The 17953-nt window shown below is 38.2% G+C and overlaps 1 protein-coding gene and 1 long non-coding RNA gene across 2 annotated transcripts in view; both read right to left on the bottom strand.

Moving 5' to 3' along the window:
- Window positions 1-17953, bottom strand: part of LOC127441627 (dipeptidyl aminopeptidase-like protein 6) — a 220770-nt gene that overhangs the window by 186896 nt on the left and 15921 nt on the right. The gene's annotated exons all lie outside the window — the stretch shown is intronic.
- On the bottom strand, window positions 13564-16237 carry LOC127441633 (uncharacterized). Its single transcript, XR_007897344.1, has 3 exons — window positions 15746-16237; window positions 15267-15493; window positions 13564-14049 (listed from the first exon to the last, which is right to left on the bottom strand). It is a non-coding gene; the product is annotated as an uncharacterized LOC127441633 (long non-coding RNA).

Here is a 17953-nt window from a genome sequence, read left to right on the forward strand (position 1 = left end):
GTACTTCCACGTCTTGATCCTTCCTCGACACAGACCCTTCCTGCGGTTTGCATTCGAGGGTCAGGCATATCAGTACAAGGTCCTCCCTTTCGGCCTGTCCCTGTCTCCTGGCATCTTCACGAAGGTCATAGAGGCAGCCCTTGCCCCGCTAAGGGAGGTGGGCATTCGCATTCTCAACTAACTTGACGACTGGCTAATCTTAGCTCACTCTCGGGACATGTTGTGCGCACACAGGGACTTGGTGCTCGCCGACTAGGGCTTCAGGTCAACTGGGAAAAGAGCAAGCTCCTCCCGGTTCAGAGCATCTCTTTTCTCGGTTTGGAGTTGGACTCAGTCTCTTTGACAGTGTGCCTCACGAACGAGCGCGCCCAGTCGGTGTTGGTCTGTTTGAAGGCGTTCAAACAGAAAACAGCAGTTCCACTGAAACTTTTTCAGAGGCACCTGGGGCATATGGTATCCTCAGCGGTGGCCACCCTGCTCGGGTTGATGCATATGAGACCACTTCATCACTGGCTTCAGACTCGAGTCCCGAGATGGGCATGGCGCCGCGGAACACATCGCGTGGTCATCACACCGGTCTGGTCACCATCTTTTCAGCCCTTGAACCGACCTCTCATTTCTACGGGCAGGTGTTCCCCTAGAACTGGTCTCCAGGCACGTCGTGGTCACGGCGGACGCCTCCAAAACGGGCTGGGGCACTGTTTGCAATGGGCACGCAGCTGCCGGCTTGTGGACGGGCCCACGACTGCATTGGCACATCAACTGCCTTGAGTTGTTGACAATTCTGCTCTCACGTGATCCTGAGACCCTGACCGGGCTATGTGCCCAAGGTTCCCACGACCCCTTTTAGGGACCAGGTGGTGAACCTGCAAGCGCTGCCCCAGGAGGAGGCAGACCCAGCCCTGTCGTTGCTGTGTCCGGTGCACGCTTTACGCATCTATTTGGATTGCACGCAGAGCTTTAGGATCTCTGAGCAGCTCTTTGTCTGCTTTGGTGCACAGCGGAAAGGAAGTGCTGTCTCCAAGCAGAGGATCGCCCACTGGCTCATTGACGCCATAACTATGGCATATCAAGCCCAGGACATGCCGCCCCCAGTAGGGCTACGAGCCCAGTCTACCAGGGGTCTCCTGGGCCCTGGCCAGGGGTGCCTCTCTAACAGACATTTGCAGAGCAGCAGGCTGGGCAACACCCAACACCTTTGCAAGGTTCTACAACCTCCGGGTGGAACCGGTTTTATCCCAGGTAGTATGGCCAGGTGTATCGCTTGCACATAGCACCTTCCACCTCCTTTTGAGCTGAAGACATGCATCATTACTTCCCAGTAGTGTTCACAAATTTTGTTCCCTTGTTGACTTCCTCCGAGCCCTGTGGCAGTCGAGTTTTCGGAGAGACTCGCTGCCAGCCCAGTACACGTGCTAACTAAAAGCCCTGTTCTGGGGTAGGTGCTCCGCATGTGGCGGTTCCCTGTAAGGCTAACCCCATGTGATATATATCTTCCGCTAATTCGTTTCCCTATTGGCAAACTGCGTCTTCCTTGGGCAGAGCCCCTCTGCCCCAGTCTCCATGTTCATAGTAACTCCTCCCCCATTGAGTAGGATCTACCTTGAAGACTCTCCACATGGTCAGAAAGACCATGTGACATATTCTTCCACTTAAATATCCCCCCTCTCTTTGGGTGAGGTGTGGTCTCCGCGGTGTCTTCCCCTTGGGAGGGACACCCCCCGACTAGACCTGGCGGCCCAGTCGGATAATCCCCCTTGTTTTTTAGGGAGTGGAAAAAGAGAAGGGGAAAAGAGGCCACAACTGGGTTAAGCCTGTCTCTATCTCTTGAGTAGTCAACTTGTCCCCAAAGGGCCATTCGACATTCATAACTATGTTGGGGGAGGTTACGTGTCGACCTGGTGTGCTGGCTATAAGGCACACAGTAGTCTGCCCACCACACACCGCCAGTTCACGTAACACAGTTCAGCCAGTTGTGGCATTTCGTATAGGGACCCCTAGTGTCACTACATCAACACAACGTTGAATGAGTGACAGATAGGGAACGTCATGGTTACTTGTGTAACCTCCGTTCCCTGATGGAGGGAACGAGATGTTGTGTCCCTCCTGCCACAACGCTGAACTACCCGCTGAAATGGCCGGACCTTATATCGGCTCCTCAGAATAAAACCTGAATGAGTGGTTGCATACCAGCTCCTTTTATACCCGTATGTCCGGGGGAGTGGCATGCAAATACCACTCGCCAATTTTCATTGGCCTTTTACCAAAGACCAGAAGTGTCTCGGGCTCCCAAGAGTGACCCCTAGTGTCACTACATCGACACAACGTCTCGTTCCCTCCATCAGGGAATGGAGGTTACACAAGTAACCGTGATGTTTTACATATCAGGACATAATAAAAAATCATCTGGTCCTTAGCAGGTCTTAAAATTAGGTAAATACAACCTCAGATAAACAACAACACATGACATATTACACCGTGTCATGATTTATTTAACAAAAATAAAGCCAAAATGGAGGAGCCATGTGTGAAAAACTAAGTACACCTTATGATTCAATAGCTTGTAGAACGACCTTTAGCAGCAATAACTTCAAGTAATCATTTTCTGTATGACTTTATCAGTCTCTCACATCATTTTGGAGGAATTTTGGCCCACTCTTCATTACAAAGTTGCTTCAGTTCATTGAGGTTTGCAGGCATTTGTTTATGCACAGCTCTCTTAAGGTCCTGCCACAGCATTTCAATCGAGTTGAGGTCTGGACTTTGACTGGGCCATTGCAACACCTTGATTCTTTTCTTTTTCAGCCATTCTGTTGTAGATTTGCTGGTGTGCTTGGGATCATTGTCCTGTTGCATGACCCAGTTTTAGCCAAGCTTTAGCTGTCAGACAGATGGCCTCACATTTTACTCTAGAACACTTTGGTATACAGAGGAGTTCATGGTTAACTCAATGACTGCAAGGTGCCCAGGTCCTGTGGCTGCAAAACAAGCCCAAATCATCACCCCTCTACCACAGTGCTTGACAGTTGGTATGAGGTGTTTGTGCTGATATGCTGTGTTTGGATTTTGCCAAACGTGGCGCTGTGCATTATGGCCAAACATCTCCACTTTGGTCTTGTCTGTCCAAAGGACATTGTTCCTGAAGTTTTGTGGTTTGTTCAGATGCAACTTTGCAAACCTAAGCCGTGCTGCCATGTTCTTTTTAGAGAAAAGAGGCTTTCTCCTGGCAACCCTTCCAAACAAACCATACTTGTTCAGTCTTTTTCTAATTGTACTGTCATGAACTTTAATATTTAACATGCTAACTGAGGCCTGTAGAGTCTGAGATGTAACTCTTGGGTTTTTTGCAATTTATCTGAGCATTGCACGGTCTGACCTTGGGGTGAATTTGCTGGGACGTCCACTCCTGGGAAGATTAGCAACTGTCTTGAATATTTTCCACTTGCGAATAATCTTTCTCACTGTAGAATGATGGACTTTAAATTGTTTGGAAATGGCCTTATAACCCTTCCCAGATTGATGGGCAGCAACAATTGCTTCTCTAAGATCATTGCTGATGTCTTTCCTACTTGGCATTGTGTTAACACACACCTGAATGCTCCAGACCAGCAAACTGCTAAAACTTCAGCTTTTATAGAGGTGGTCACACTTGCTGATGATCAGTTAATCAAGGGCATTTGATTAGCAGCACCTGGCTACTACTTAGCCTCTTAATTCCTATGGAAGCAGTAAGGGTGTACTTAGTTTTTCACACATGGCTTCTCGGTTTTGGCTTTATTTTTGTTAAATAAATCATGACACGGTGTAATATTCATGTGTTGTTGTTCATCTGAGGTTGTATTTACCTAATTGTAAGACCTGCAAAGGACCAGATGATTTTTATTATGTCCTGATATGTAAAACCAAAGAATTCAAGGAGGTTGTACTTTCTTTTTCCCATGTTGGGACGTAAAGTTCACATTATGGGCTTAGTAACTAATAGTTAGTTTGTAACTAAGCCAGTGCTTAATTTGGCTGCATCACCTGTTCTTAAGGTAAGACTTAATTAGTAGGTCATAAGCTCTCCGTAAAGTAATGCGTAGTCCCATAATATGACATTTACCTGTATTGAACCAATAAACAGCATTCATATTTGTACACAGAACTGTTAAAAAGCTGCGAATTTCAGTTTGATCTTGTTATGGTTGATGTTCAAACCTTGTTTGCTCATGTAACTGTCAGCTGTAATAAATTATACCCCCATTAAAATACAAAACGTCATAACAGTAGATTTAATAAATAGTATATTTGCCCTGTGTAAATAACAATACATAGGAACTGCATCTAAAATAAATGAGGGGTGATAAATAAATACTAACACAACAGGCTGGAAAAATAGACATTTATTCATTTTAATATCATATATTTATTTTGAATGTGTTGAAACTTGACACTGGGCGACGCACCCTGAAAATTGTACCTTTAGATCAGTTTCATGCTGAAGAGCCACTTAAAAGTTTTTTTCTCTCTTGTAAATGTAAACGAGTGTAAGGATTGTGGCCAGTCATGCAAAACATGAGCTCATTGATGTCATGAAATATCAGTCTGCTTTTTTATTCCAACTGTTACTCCTGGTCGGAGGCTTCCGTAAATATTTAGTTTATACGTAGGGTTACATTCTACCTAAGTTTAATGGTGCAATGGTCAAATATTTAGTAGTGCACAAATCGTGACTTAGTGCCCATTTACGCCACAACTAGGCTAAGTTGTAACATATGTATAGCTGGTGCAACCGGCCCCTGGAGCCCACCATATCACTTGCACCACATTGTGTGCTTTTAGGCAGAGAACTTTTTATTTGACCTCTGCACTTAAGCACGGCCACAATTACTTATGACCTTATTAGATTAAAAACAGCAGAAAACTTGAAAAGATGTATAAGCAATCGTCTGTTGCCTGTGTTTAAAATTGAACTAAATGTGATTCTTATTTATTCAGTGATTGTAAATTCTCCACCATAGCCAGGTATTGCCACAAATTATGGGAGCTATTAGATGTCACCCTGGTACCAGATTTATTCCACAAGCTCTTTAGGGGCTGGCATTTCCTTTTCGCACCCAGCTGAGGATGCAGAGATCTAAACACAAGTGATTTATTAATGTTCTAATTACAGAATTATTAGACACATCTGGAGAGCACGAGTTTTAATGTTTTCTTAGCATAGCAATGAGTATTTACAGGCTTATTGGCAAGGGCTCTCTAATATGTTTAATATATAGAGTAAATAATGTGTTTTTTATAGATGTTCTTAGCATTCAATAAAAAAAATAAAAAACATTTGAGCAGTATTGACTAAATGTCTGAAAGTCTGTTCATGGACAGAGAGGGGTTGCTTTGACAATGACTGTGAAGGGACTGAAGACACTCCATCCAAATTCACAGAGGCAACAAGCCACTGTCTGCCAGGATATTTCCCCACAGGTTTACGAAGGCTACCTGTATCTGTCTTGATTGAGTTCTGCTTGATCACCTCCCTGTATAGCAGACATACTGGAAATATTGCCTCTCTCTCATGGGGGACAACATGTCCTAACCAGACACAACGCGTTAAGATTCCATCGACAAGCAATTTGTCTGTCCACACCAGACGTGACGCAACACCGTGATGTTCATACACTAAAATGAGGTTAATTGACAATTCATTTTCTCATATAAGCTCTGTAACACTTTCTACAGGGGGTCAGTTCAACTCTTGCTTCCTCCTAATCAGTCCATGTAAGGGTTTTTAAATATATTCTGAGAATTAGAGTGTGTCATCTGGCCAAAATATGTAAGCATCTTGACTCATACAGTATTAACAGTTGAAGATGTAAAAGACTATATCAAAATGCTCAGGTATGGTAGATGGCTGCAGATGATTGTTCCACAAGGTGGGATCTATTTTTCTGTCTGTTACAGTGTAGTGCAGCATACTGCAAAGTCACTATGTGATTCATTACAAAGAAACTCCATTAAAAAATGTTAAAAAATACTTACATGATATGCTGATGAATTAATCAAACTAACTGTAATTAATCATGTCAATATTTACAGAGAACCACCCCTCCCCCATATATATATATATATATATATATATATATATATATATATATATATATATATATATATATATATATATAGATTAAATTGTTATAAATATTGATATATACATAGTAATAATATATAATAAATATAATGATTCAGATAATTAAAATACATTACATTATTGTGGCAGATGAGTAAAGCATTGATTAGACAATACAAAAAGTGGATTTAGAAGGCAATACATTTTTATTTCCATATCACTGAACAAGCCTATCATTAGTCTACAGAAATCCATTGTGCAATAGAAATTGACAGTCTGTTCTAGGTAGACTTATTTTTAAGGCTTTTCTAAGGAGGTGGACCTGAGTAACAGGGGTCCTTATTGGAGGGGGACCTTAAGAAAGGCAGTATTGATATTCCATGATTTTATCATGAAATTGTTATACATAGTAGGTATCAAACGTTGCAAGACTCCATTTGATGTAAAAATGGGGAGTTTACCCAATCTACACTGTCTCTTCCCGTGTTAGCGACTCCCCACACCCATCAAAAATGAAAATGGTCTGGTCCTCAAGTTCAGCCAGCATGCACTGCAAACTGAGTTCACGTCATGTAGTAGATGCTACGGAAATGAAGCCCAAATCGGACTGTGAAAAAAAAAAAGCAAGGAGCGGAGAAAGTACAAGAGGTAGCAGACAATTTATGAGTTTCTTACAGAAGAAAGGTCAGTCATAGGTGTCAACATAGCTACATAGGTAAATGTTTGTTAGATGTCCCAGTAAACAGGGTCCAAAATTAATAATAAAAATTAACACTTTAACATTTTCATGCCAAATTCCAAATTAACATGACTCGGCATGCGCCAAATGCGAGAATAAAACTGCCTTTGGTGAATGAAAAACAGATCTATACACCATTTGGCCAGTAACATTTTTAGCAATTACATGATTCACATTGAACTGTGAGAACAATAAATCTGACCTTTGCTAAATAAAGTGATGTGCGCGAATCAATCTGTCTGTTAAAGGAAACATCTGCCACAACTCGTGTATCTTCAAAAATCTTTTACATCAGTAGAAAATTTACAATCAGATGTCTATCATCAGTATGATGCCCTAAAGGTTTTTTCTTCCAAAAATCCATGAGGTTCATGTGGAATATTCCTCACATTAAGCCACCAAAAGAATATGTGAGGAACAAAATCATAATGATGTATCTTATTTTTTTCTGAGAGGTGCAGTTTCACTTTACCGACACAATGAATAACTTTTGTTGTTTGTCACTGATAAAAGGAAAAAACAGCTAAAGCCGACACCACTCGAGACGATTTTCCAGTGATTTTCAGGTGTGAGCTTCATTTACATAATCGCTTGCCAGGCAAAGAGAAACAAAGCACACATTAGCGTCTGCCAGCGGGAGGTCGTTAAATAAACAATCACACACTTCCACAAGGTAAGTTCACATCCTGTCATGGACCCCCTAAAAGAGTTAAGGGAGCCACAGCCACATAAACAGAGCGATTTAAAGTTAAGAAGTTTTAAATAAAAAAAGAAAAAGAAAAAAGAAAAGAAAAAAACACATCTAGAGACCCCTGTATTTGGAGTTGCGCTCTGTTCAGCTAAGTTTGCACACAAGAACGCATCCTCATTTTGTGCTGTCTGCTTTAGGTTAGTGTGGTGTGGTGCAAAAAAAAACAAAAAAACAAAAAAAAATTGTTGCCAGAACAGCTTACTGTTGCACTTACTGCCCCCTGCTGACTGGGAGTCAAAAAGATGAAGGTGGTACTTGAAGCTTGAATTGATTGGTAGTAATATTCCTTATAACTGTCCAGGGGCATGATTAATTGTGTTAATTTTTGTAATGCATTTTTATATCATTAATCACATTGAATTATTGTTTTGACAGCTCTAGTTATAACCAGGGTTGGGAGGGTTACTTTTGAAATGTATTCCACTACAGATTACAGAATACATGCTGTAAAATGTAATTTGTAACGTATTCTGTTAGATTACTCAAGGTCAGTAATGTATTGTAAATACTTTGGATTACTTCTTCAGCACTGGTAGATTTTTTCACTTGTTCTGACTATAAAACCTCTGCCAGTACAGTAAGACAAAATGCACATGTTAAAAATACATTCTCTAAAAAACCTAAATATCTCATGCAGTGTTGTTTCTAAAACAAGATAAATCTAATTGGTCTTGTTTTAAGGGTTTTTAGATATTTTTGCAGGAAAACAATACAACAATTATTACCAAGAATGCGATTTTTGCCCTAATATCAAAGGTCTTACTAGAAAAAAATTTATTATGATCCAACGTGAATTTTCTTGATAAAAAAATATGATCGTGCCTGGTAACGTGCATGTGGATGGATAGAAATAGCATTTTAGCTTAGCGTAAAGCTGACAATTTACACAAGGTTTATTTCTATTTCTTCTGCTCCAGACTTACTTCAAACTTACTTCTCTGTCTGCACGTATGAATGTAACACATCATAAGAAAGTGTTTCACCGCTGTTCAAATGCACTTTGGATCGCATCATTTATATGTATAAATGTTTTCTATCTGAAAGGACTAAATATTAAATGAAACAAATGACAATAAAATGCAAAGTAATCTCTTCAGTAATCAAAATACTTTTTGAATGTAACTGTATTCTAATTACCAATGACTTAAATTGTAACTGTAGTGGAATACAGTTACTTATATTTTGTATTTTAAATTCGTAATCCCATTACATGTATTCTGTTACTCCCCAACCATGGTTATAACATAGCTATATTTTTGTTATAGCTCAAGAGGCAATGGATCACTGTTATTTTTCTGTCTTGTTTTCTCAAGATCACTCAAGAAAAACTCGACATAAAGTATCTTGTTGGGTCAAGATTTCACACTCCACAGCTTAGAGGGAATATTACTTGACTCGGATTGATACATTCATACTGTAATTATGGTGTTAATTTGTTTAGATGAAGATGTGCAGATGTGGTTGCTTTTGGTTTAGAGTGGAACTTTGATTTTATAGAAAGCTGTACCATCTAGAAATCTGGCCTTGATTTTGAATGAATAAATAACTCTTTTATACTTTCTTTCTAATGACTGAGGAGTCCTTGCCTTCCCAAAGGGAACAATACAAATAGTAGTGTTAAAATTCCGCAAGTGTAAGGCCAATAAGGAGCTTATTTATATCGACTGTCATATTTGAGACTTTGCCACAAGCACAATCAAACCACAAGCACAACTAAGTCATCCTTTTAACAAATGCAGCAAAGCAGAAAATAGAACTTCAGTTTTTCTGTAAGCTCAGAGGTAAATCCTTAACTTTGGGGGGCATCAACTTATTATTTGGATTAGGACTGTTTTGTGGCATAAATGTTTGTGCAGTATTAAAATGGGGCTTATGCCATTGTGTTTGTCTTAATAATATCAAGTGTCAAGTGTTAAAATCACTGTAATGTTAAAGAACACTAGGTATACCAAACTGTGAAACACCTCATTATCAGCTCATCAAAGAAAAAACATGGAACTTTACCTGCTCTAAATACCTATGCTTTTAATAATGTAAAACACAGAATCATTTAACTATGATTGTAAAGGAGAAAAAAATAATAGTTCAACCTGATAATATCATGTGAAGAGTGACATCACTGAAAAATAAGTTGTTATATCCAAGGAAATAGTTACAGTGCTCACTCTTAAAAATAAAGTTTTTTTGTTGTTGTTGTTTTTAATCAGCGTGTATGGTTCAATGAAGAACTATTGAAAGGGTCATGACATGTCCTTTTATTATTTTAATAAGTTCATTGAGGTTTACTTATAATTAGGGACAAAAAAAAAAAAAAAAAATGTTTTTCATTTCAATTCGTTCTGAGCAAAAACTGTATTTTTTCATTCCAGTTCAGAAGTTCCACAGTCTCCTTTCCAAAAGGTTACCGGTTAGAACAAAATAAAAGAATGGTTAATAACGTTCTTTTTAAAATGACAGTACTCTGTGCTAAGGGGTAGGTGAAATACCAATTGTAATGTTGCCAGTTCTCGCAAAAACAAGCCCAAAATAAGCGACTTGCTTCACCAAAATAAGCGCAAAAAAGGCAATAAATTTGTTTCCTGTGTTGTGGAATTATCAGCATAGAAATCATAGGAAGCATACAGTTAAGTATAATTTTAATTTAATTTTAAATGTAATTAAATTAATTAATTAATTAAAATGACTGTGATTTACTGTGATTAACCCTTTGGCCTTTGGTTTCATGATAAATCTATCGGAATGAAATTAACTTTTTATAACCGTTACCAGCATTTAAAAATTAAGTTTTCACTCCGGAACAATTGAAAATCACTTTGTTCCCGTTTTGCAAAAAAAAAAAAAAAAAAAAAAATGTTTTCACTCCTTGAACCGTTTTTAGTCCCTGCTTATAATGTTAGTAGAGTTGGGGTGGCAAGTGGGCCCCCACCCTCCTATGTCCGGCCCTGACTGTGTTGCATTGTTTTGGGGCTCATTTTAATTGGGATCATCTGCTGTAAGTAATGATATGCCTTTCCTCATATTCTGTTTATGTTTACTATGTTTACAACATTGCTGAGTTTTCACGTAAACATGAACAGAATATGGCAAATCATTACTTCCAGCTAGTGTTGTCACGATACCAAAATTTCAGAGATCGGTACCGATACCAGTAAAATTTCAAATTTCTTTATACCAATTTCGAAACAACAGCAAAAATATGCTAATAAGGTAATGTGCTATTGAACACACTCCTTCAGCACATTTAAAGTTACATTTCAATGTAAATAACAAATTAAAACAAATGCATGTTTCATTCAAATGTTTCTCAATTATGCTTTGCTTAAGTGTTTTTAATAGGGCTCTACTGAAATATGTTTAATTTTTTTTCCCCCAAATCCTTCATTCCTTTTATTTATTTATTTTTATTATTATTATTTTTCCAGAATTCCATGTATTAAAGTTTCATTTAATTTCATCATCAAAATAGTGCCTACTCAAATTAATTCTTAAAACTTTTACCAAGTGAAAATAGAACAGCCTTTTCCAACTTCATGACTATCCGATCTGTATGATGTTGATGGAAAACCTGCGCTTACCACACAAGTTGAAAATTACAGACCGATCTCTCTCCTCCCATTCATGGTGAAAACATTGGAAAGGGTAGTTTTCAATCAGATCAAGCTGCTAGACGACAATCAGTCAGGCATCAAAAGTGGACATTCCACCAAAGATTGCCCTGCTGTCTGTCACTGAATTGCTGAGACAGGCGAGAGCTGGATCCATATCATTTGTTCTTATTTTGCTGGACCTATCTGTAGCCTTCAACACAGTCAACCATCAGATTCTCCTGTCCACCCTCTCTACTCTGGGCATCACAGGAACTGTGCTAGGCTGGTTTAAGTCCTATCTCTCAGATAGGTCTTTTAAGGTAGCCTGGAGAGGTGAGGTGTCCTATTTACTGGGGTGCCTCAGGGCTCAGTGCTTGGCCCACTTCTCAATATACACAACATCACTGGGACCCATCATTCAAGCACATGGGTTCTCTTACCACTGCTACACCGATGACACACAGCTCTACTTGTCTTTACAGCCCGATGACTCCACAGTAACTGCTCGAATCTCTGCCTGTTTGGCAGACATCTCGGCCTGGATGAAGGAACATATCCTGCAACTCAGCCTAGCGAAGACCGAGCTCCTCGTCTTTCCAGCCAACACTGCTTTGGAGCACAATATTACCTTTCAGCTAGATCTTCATCTACAATATGTGGGACCTGAGAAGCTGAACAGAAGAATAAAGACAGAATAACATCAAGATGGCCTATAATTCGGGGAAATTCCTCTTAAATTGTGAGCATATTGTGCTTTTTGTTATATTTTATATTTTTCCTTACAAATAACACCTTCCAAAAGGGTCAGAAATCTATGGGTTACCATTGACAACCAACTCCATTTCACAGACCACATCTGTGAATAGCACAGACCACATAGCTTATGTTATATTCTTCCTCTTTTTTAAAGTTGCTTTGGATAAAAGCGTCTGCCAAATTAATAAATGAAAATGTAATTCAATGACTTCTCCAGACCTGTAAATCACAACATTAAAATTCCCTGATATTTGCAGGTTTTCAATGACAACGGGGAACTCTGTATATGTGTAAAATCTCATAAATATATCTTAGGAACTAACACAAACATTTGTATTTGTTGCACACATCAGCACAAATACAGCACTAACAAATGGGTATTTGTTCTTATTATATTTACATGTTTGATGCAAACATCAAAAAGGTACAAAAACTTTGTAAAAGTAGCACATAAACTCATAGAGAAACAACATTCTTTACCAGAAATAGTGCAGAGGGCTACGCATTTGCAACAGAACAGAGAAATAAAAATATCAAAGAGTATCTTGAGTATTGGTGACTAAAAGTAAATGATGGCAGCTAACTTTTCCTTCTAGTGTAAATTGCTGTGTGCAGTGACAGGCACTGGATGAATGCTGACATCATAAATGAGCCGCATATGCTCAGGGAGACAGATGGCACAAAAATAACAGAATCCTGCACAGCCCGGTTAATAGAGTCCACTGAGCAAAAAGGAGAGACGAGCAGAAATGACACTTTAAAATTTGATTGAAGAAAGTATGTTATCGTCCATTCAGACTGCCGCTGTTAAAAGATTTCACTGAAAGTACTGATTCCATTAGGGTCTCCCTTTTGTAATGCTGTTAAAATGGACCGAACTGTCAAAATCAATTTGAGCTCTTCATCAGCTGACAATTGTAGCAATAATGAAAGGAGATCTCATTATGTTTCACTTTGTAAAGCTTTGTATAAAGCACTAGAAGAAAATATAAAAGCTAAAAACTGAATAATATAAAATTAATCATTCATTACACGGATGATGGAAAACCACTGTGCAACTTCTCTCTCGTTAATGTGTGCTGTGCTCATTATATACTAAACATTCGCTCGTAGAGCATCCCAGGTAGCAAAATAAGCTCTGACCAGTTCCGTTTAGAATCTCACCTGCCGGAGCCTATCCCTTTAGCCCGCTTCTGTCTCCTGTAAATGGGCCAGATGCCTGTTTACTCACTCGCCGTTTCCGTCCCAAATCAATCGGCCCAGAAGTGGCAGCCGGCGACGAGCCAACGCTGCCGGAATTAAGACGGAATCGGACCGAAGCTATAAATGACAGCATGCCAGAACTGGCCAGAGTTATGTAACAACTGTATGTATGGTTAATAACTGTTACCTTTTAAAATTGATATTCAGCCTAAAAGTTGTCTTGCATTTTAATTATTTATAATACATTAGTTTATAATACATAAATAATATTTTTTTACAAATCTATATAACCATCTCATTATAATAAATGTACAATAATTCACTTGAATGTATGAAGAACATTTATTGACAACATTTTACAAACATATGTGTTTTTACATGTGCATGAAAAAATAAAAAACTTTTACAAACAGCAATTAGGCCCATATACTGTACATGTGCATGAAAGACAATTTTTCAACTCACATTGTTTGAATTAAGTAATCTCTAAATTGAGTAATAACTAAATCAATTAACTGACTTGAGTAATCTTATAAAGTACATATTATGACTTCAGAATATATGTGAAATATTTAAACTTAAATGAGGTGTATGTACTTAAATGTAGCATGTCTAAACAAAATTAATGTTTCAAACAATACAGTTTGGTAAAAGGCAAAGCAGTTATTGTCTTTTGCATTTATTAAATTCATTTAATACTGAGAAAACTTAACATATTTAAATAATTTAAACCATTTGTTTGAATTAAACTGATCATGAATACTTTTTTAAGTAAATTACCGTGCATTGGCCTTTGCTCATTTTCTCCTTCCACCACCTCTATCGGGAGCTATTCATGATCATTGTGCAACAAGTCTTTCCACATCTTCATCCCATGAATTCTTGGTTTGGGAGTTTTTAATTACTGTACCTGTTAGTAGTAAATAATAAAGTACAAGAAATTTAATAAAAGCAACATGGTCTAACTGAATGCAGACTTAATTCAATCAAATATATTTAAAGGTAGGCTCATTTTTCATGTGTTGCCAACAGTGTTGGGTAATGTTACTTTTAAAGTAACTCGTTAGAATATTGCATTACTCCTTAAAAAAGTAACTTAATTAAAACTTTTTTTATGGAAAGTAAAGCATTACTTTACTTTTGTGTTACTTTTGCGCTACTTTTTTCTCACAGCCACTTTCTCTTCTGCTATGCAATGCATTCCATACAAATAAGCCATACATTGCATACAAGAGACATTACAGGTTATGCAAGCTACTGTACAACATTCATGTCAAAACAACATAGTAAACAAACAGATATTTAGAAAGTAGGTCTTTACATCATATTTATAATAAAGAATCAATAACATGAATATGCATGATTTGTTTTTCCATCAATATAGCAGCCAATATGAATAATGAAGAATAACCACTGTCTTCCTTAAAGCAGCAAAGTCCAACACTTGAACCTGCATCATATATGTCATCATGTGCTGTGCCCATCGACAATGTCAGAGTCAACTTAAGAAGTCAGGATAAAATTCAGTGGGGAATGCCAGCCAAACATGGTCAAGGAATAAGTCACTTATTTTTCACTCAAGTCATCTCAGTGCACGCTTGTTTTGAGTTGATCCACGGTGCGTACAGACGCCACAACATCAAAGGCGCATGTTGATACAACTTGAATGGAATCGTTTTTAATGCTACCAAAATGTCATAAAAACGATTTGTTTCATGAATCAAACTACTTGTTTATTGCAAAACAAAAATTTAGAATATATTTAGAAACTAAGACATTTTCTCTACGTACATAATCGATGTAGAACATTGCTCAGAACGACTGATCCAGAGTATTTTCTCATCCCATTCTCCCAGTTAAGGGGAGCTGTAACACAGAGCAGTTCAGCTGCGTAAGTCAGTGAATTGAGCGAGTAATTCATCCTGTGTATCATGCCATGGCCAGTGGAAGACTAGCATTATAATCACTCTGCCTAAACTTGTTTACTGATTTTTAACACATGAATCAACCGCGTTTCACTCAACCGAATGTTGACCTCATATTACTCTAAAACATGAAATGCGCATGTGCGTTAGCGAGTTGATTGACAGGCAATGTCTGTATCTAAAAGGTGATCGGCTCTTTTACCTGCAAGGCGGGACTTCCTTTCTACATCCATTGACTTCATCCAATTTCTCCCATTCATTTAAATAGAAGTGACTCATCTCTTCTGCTAAATAGTCTCTGGCCTCACATTGGCCTTAAAATCCTTCCGGCCAGTTCATCTTTAGCCAAGGGAGCTGCAAAAACCTCCCCATGATCCGCTACACAGCCTCCTCTGTTGAGATTCCCGCTGTTATTTCATATTACACCTCCTGAAACAAAAAACATGGTATAAAACATGGTATTTACATGATTAAGACATGATGACATTTACTGCCTTTAACTTACATTTACATACACATTTACAACTTGCCAACTTGTTGATTTGACTGAATGCTTTTTTTTTTTCTCGAGTTCAGTCAGAGAATTTAAGGTTATTTTAAAAACAATATACAAAAGCATGAAATAAGAAGAATGACTGTGACACAGACGGCAGAAACAAAAATATATAAATATAAACAAACCTGATGAGTTTTTTTTTATATACGCTGCACCATCATCGTCATCTTCATCCTCTTGCTCCTCCTCATTGATGTGTTTCTCATCAAAGTTAGTTTCAGTGCAGCATAGAGTTCTCAAAACACACCACTTTCAACAATTCATAGATTAAACATGAAAAACATATTGTTTAGTTGTTGTAGGTAAAGTAGTACAGAAATGAGTCGCTAAACTAAACCAGAGACTTGGACTGAAGTAAACTAAGCTAAGCTAAGCTAAGCTAACCGCTTGCAGCACTTTCGCGCATAGTCAAAGCGCCTTTAAGAGTGTCTGCTAAATAAATACACAAAATGTAAATGCGCATCAATGTTTACCCAAGTTGTTTTCTTCTAAATTAGCCCACTTTTTACATGACTTAGTAAATAATCCATTGTTTTGCCTGCCTCCAAACAACACAAACATGCTGCACCCCCCTCCCCTTCACCGGTACAATGAGGAGATCAGCAGTTACAGAAATACTCCAACCAGCCCATCTGGCACCAACAATCATCCATGTGATTATCTAATCAGCCAATCATGTGGCAGCAGTGCAGTGCATAAAATCAAGCAGATACAGGTCAGGAGCCTCATTTAATGTTCTCATCAACCATCAGAATGGGGAAAAAATATGATCTCAGTGATTTTGACCATGGCATGATTGTTTGTGCCAAACGGGCTGGTTTGAGTATTTCTGTAACTGCTGATCTCCTGGGATTTTCACACACAACAGTCTCTAGAATTTACTCAGAATGGTGCCAAAAACAAAAAACATCCAGTGAGCAGCAGTTCTGCGGCTGGAAATGCCTTGTTGATGAGAGAGGTCAACAGAGAATGGCCAGACTTGTTCGAACTGACAAAGTCTACGGTAACTCAGATAACCGTTCTGTACAATTGTGGTGAGAAGAATATTGTCTCTGAATGCTATTCTGAGATGCAGGTTGGCGCTGTTTTGGCGGCACGAGTGGGACCTACACAATATTAGGCAGGTGGTTTTAATGTTGTGGCTGGTCAGTGTATATATATATATGTACAGTAATACTGTACAGATTTTGCTCTTATGGAAAGAAATTGGTACTTTGCCCCCTTCTGTTTTTTTTTTTTTTGTTGTTGTTTTTTTTAGTTTTCAGTTGCATTACGCTTACATGATGTCAAAAGTCTTGCGAGTAAAAGCAAAAATTTACATTTACTGTGCCAATGGTGAGTCTTTCTCCAACGGGTCCGAAGAGGGTTGTATACGTACATAGACACACAAACACTTTCAACACTGTCCCTGTTTGTAATCAGCAAGAACAGGGCTCCCCAAACATTGGGAGCCGGAGTGAGCCTACTGTATTTTTGTCACAGAGATTATTCTTCTGCTTTTATTACATGGATTAATTTTACAATTAAAATCCATCCAGAGAACATGATTTTAATATTGGTAACTTTATTTTGCTTTAAGTTAGGCCTACTTTGTCATTGTATACATGCTATCTCTGTTCACTGATGTGCGCATGTCAAGACATTGGGGGGGTAATTTCAGTCATTTCAAAATAAATTTCATTATGTTTTTCTATTGTAAACTAACAGGAAAGAAAATTCAAATCTGTGTGAAATGTTACATTTTAGTCTACTTCATCTTACATCAGTGGATCCATCGGCTCAAAGATCTTGTAATAAGTACTCTATCCAGTAGTGGTGATGATTTTGATTAATCTCAATGACGAGTCTTTTTAATCTCTGTTCACCAAAAAAGATTTGTTCAGATTAGTTCATTTATTCGTTCATTGACCATTTCTGCAAATTACGCTTTTTTGCCAGTACATGGTGCCAAATGACCATCTTATATGCTTTGAACAGAGAAAAAGCAGAGTTGTTCACGATCGGAAAAAGTCTAATTATCATTTATTAAAATTTGAATCTCAACAATTCTAAGAGACTTCAGCACTGTGTGTTTAAACATCATAAGCGTTTTCCCACAAATGTCAACAAAGCATATCTATTATAATGTGAACTGCTGAGCACGACTTTTTATCAAGCTATACAAAAATAGACAAATCTAGCCTAAAAAATAATTATGAGTTTCAAAAAAAGTTGGTATGCCATTGTAATAAATTATTTATCACTTCATTTTATTCATAATTCATCCGGCCCAATTTCTTGTTGAACGAGATTGCCGAATTTAACAACTTGCCTCCTCCTCTCGTTTAGTTGTT

Source organism: Myxocyprinus asiaticus, chromosome 5 (assembly GCF_019703515.2).
Source record: "Myxocyprinus asiaticus isolate MX2 ecotype Aquarium Trade chromosome 5, UBuf_Myxa_2, whole genome shotgun sequence".
NCBI classification, from domain to species: domain Eukaryota; kingdom Metazoa; phylum Chordata; class Actinopteri; order Cypriniformes; family Catostomidae; genus Myxocyprinus; species Myxocyprinus asiaticus.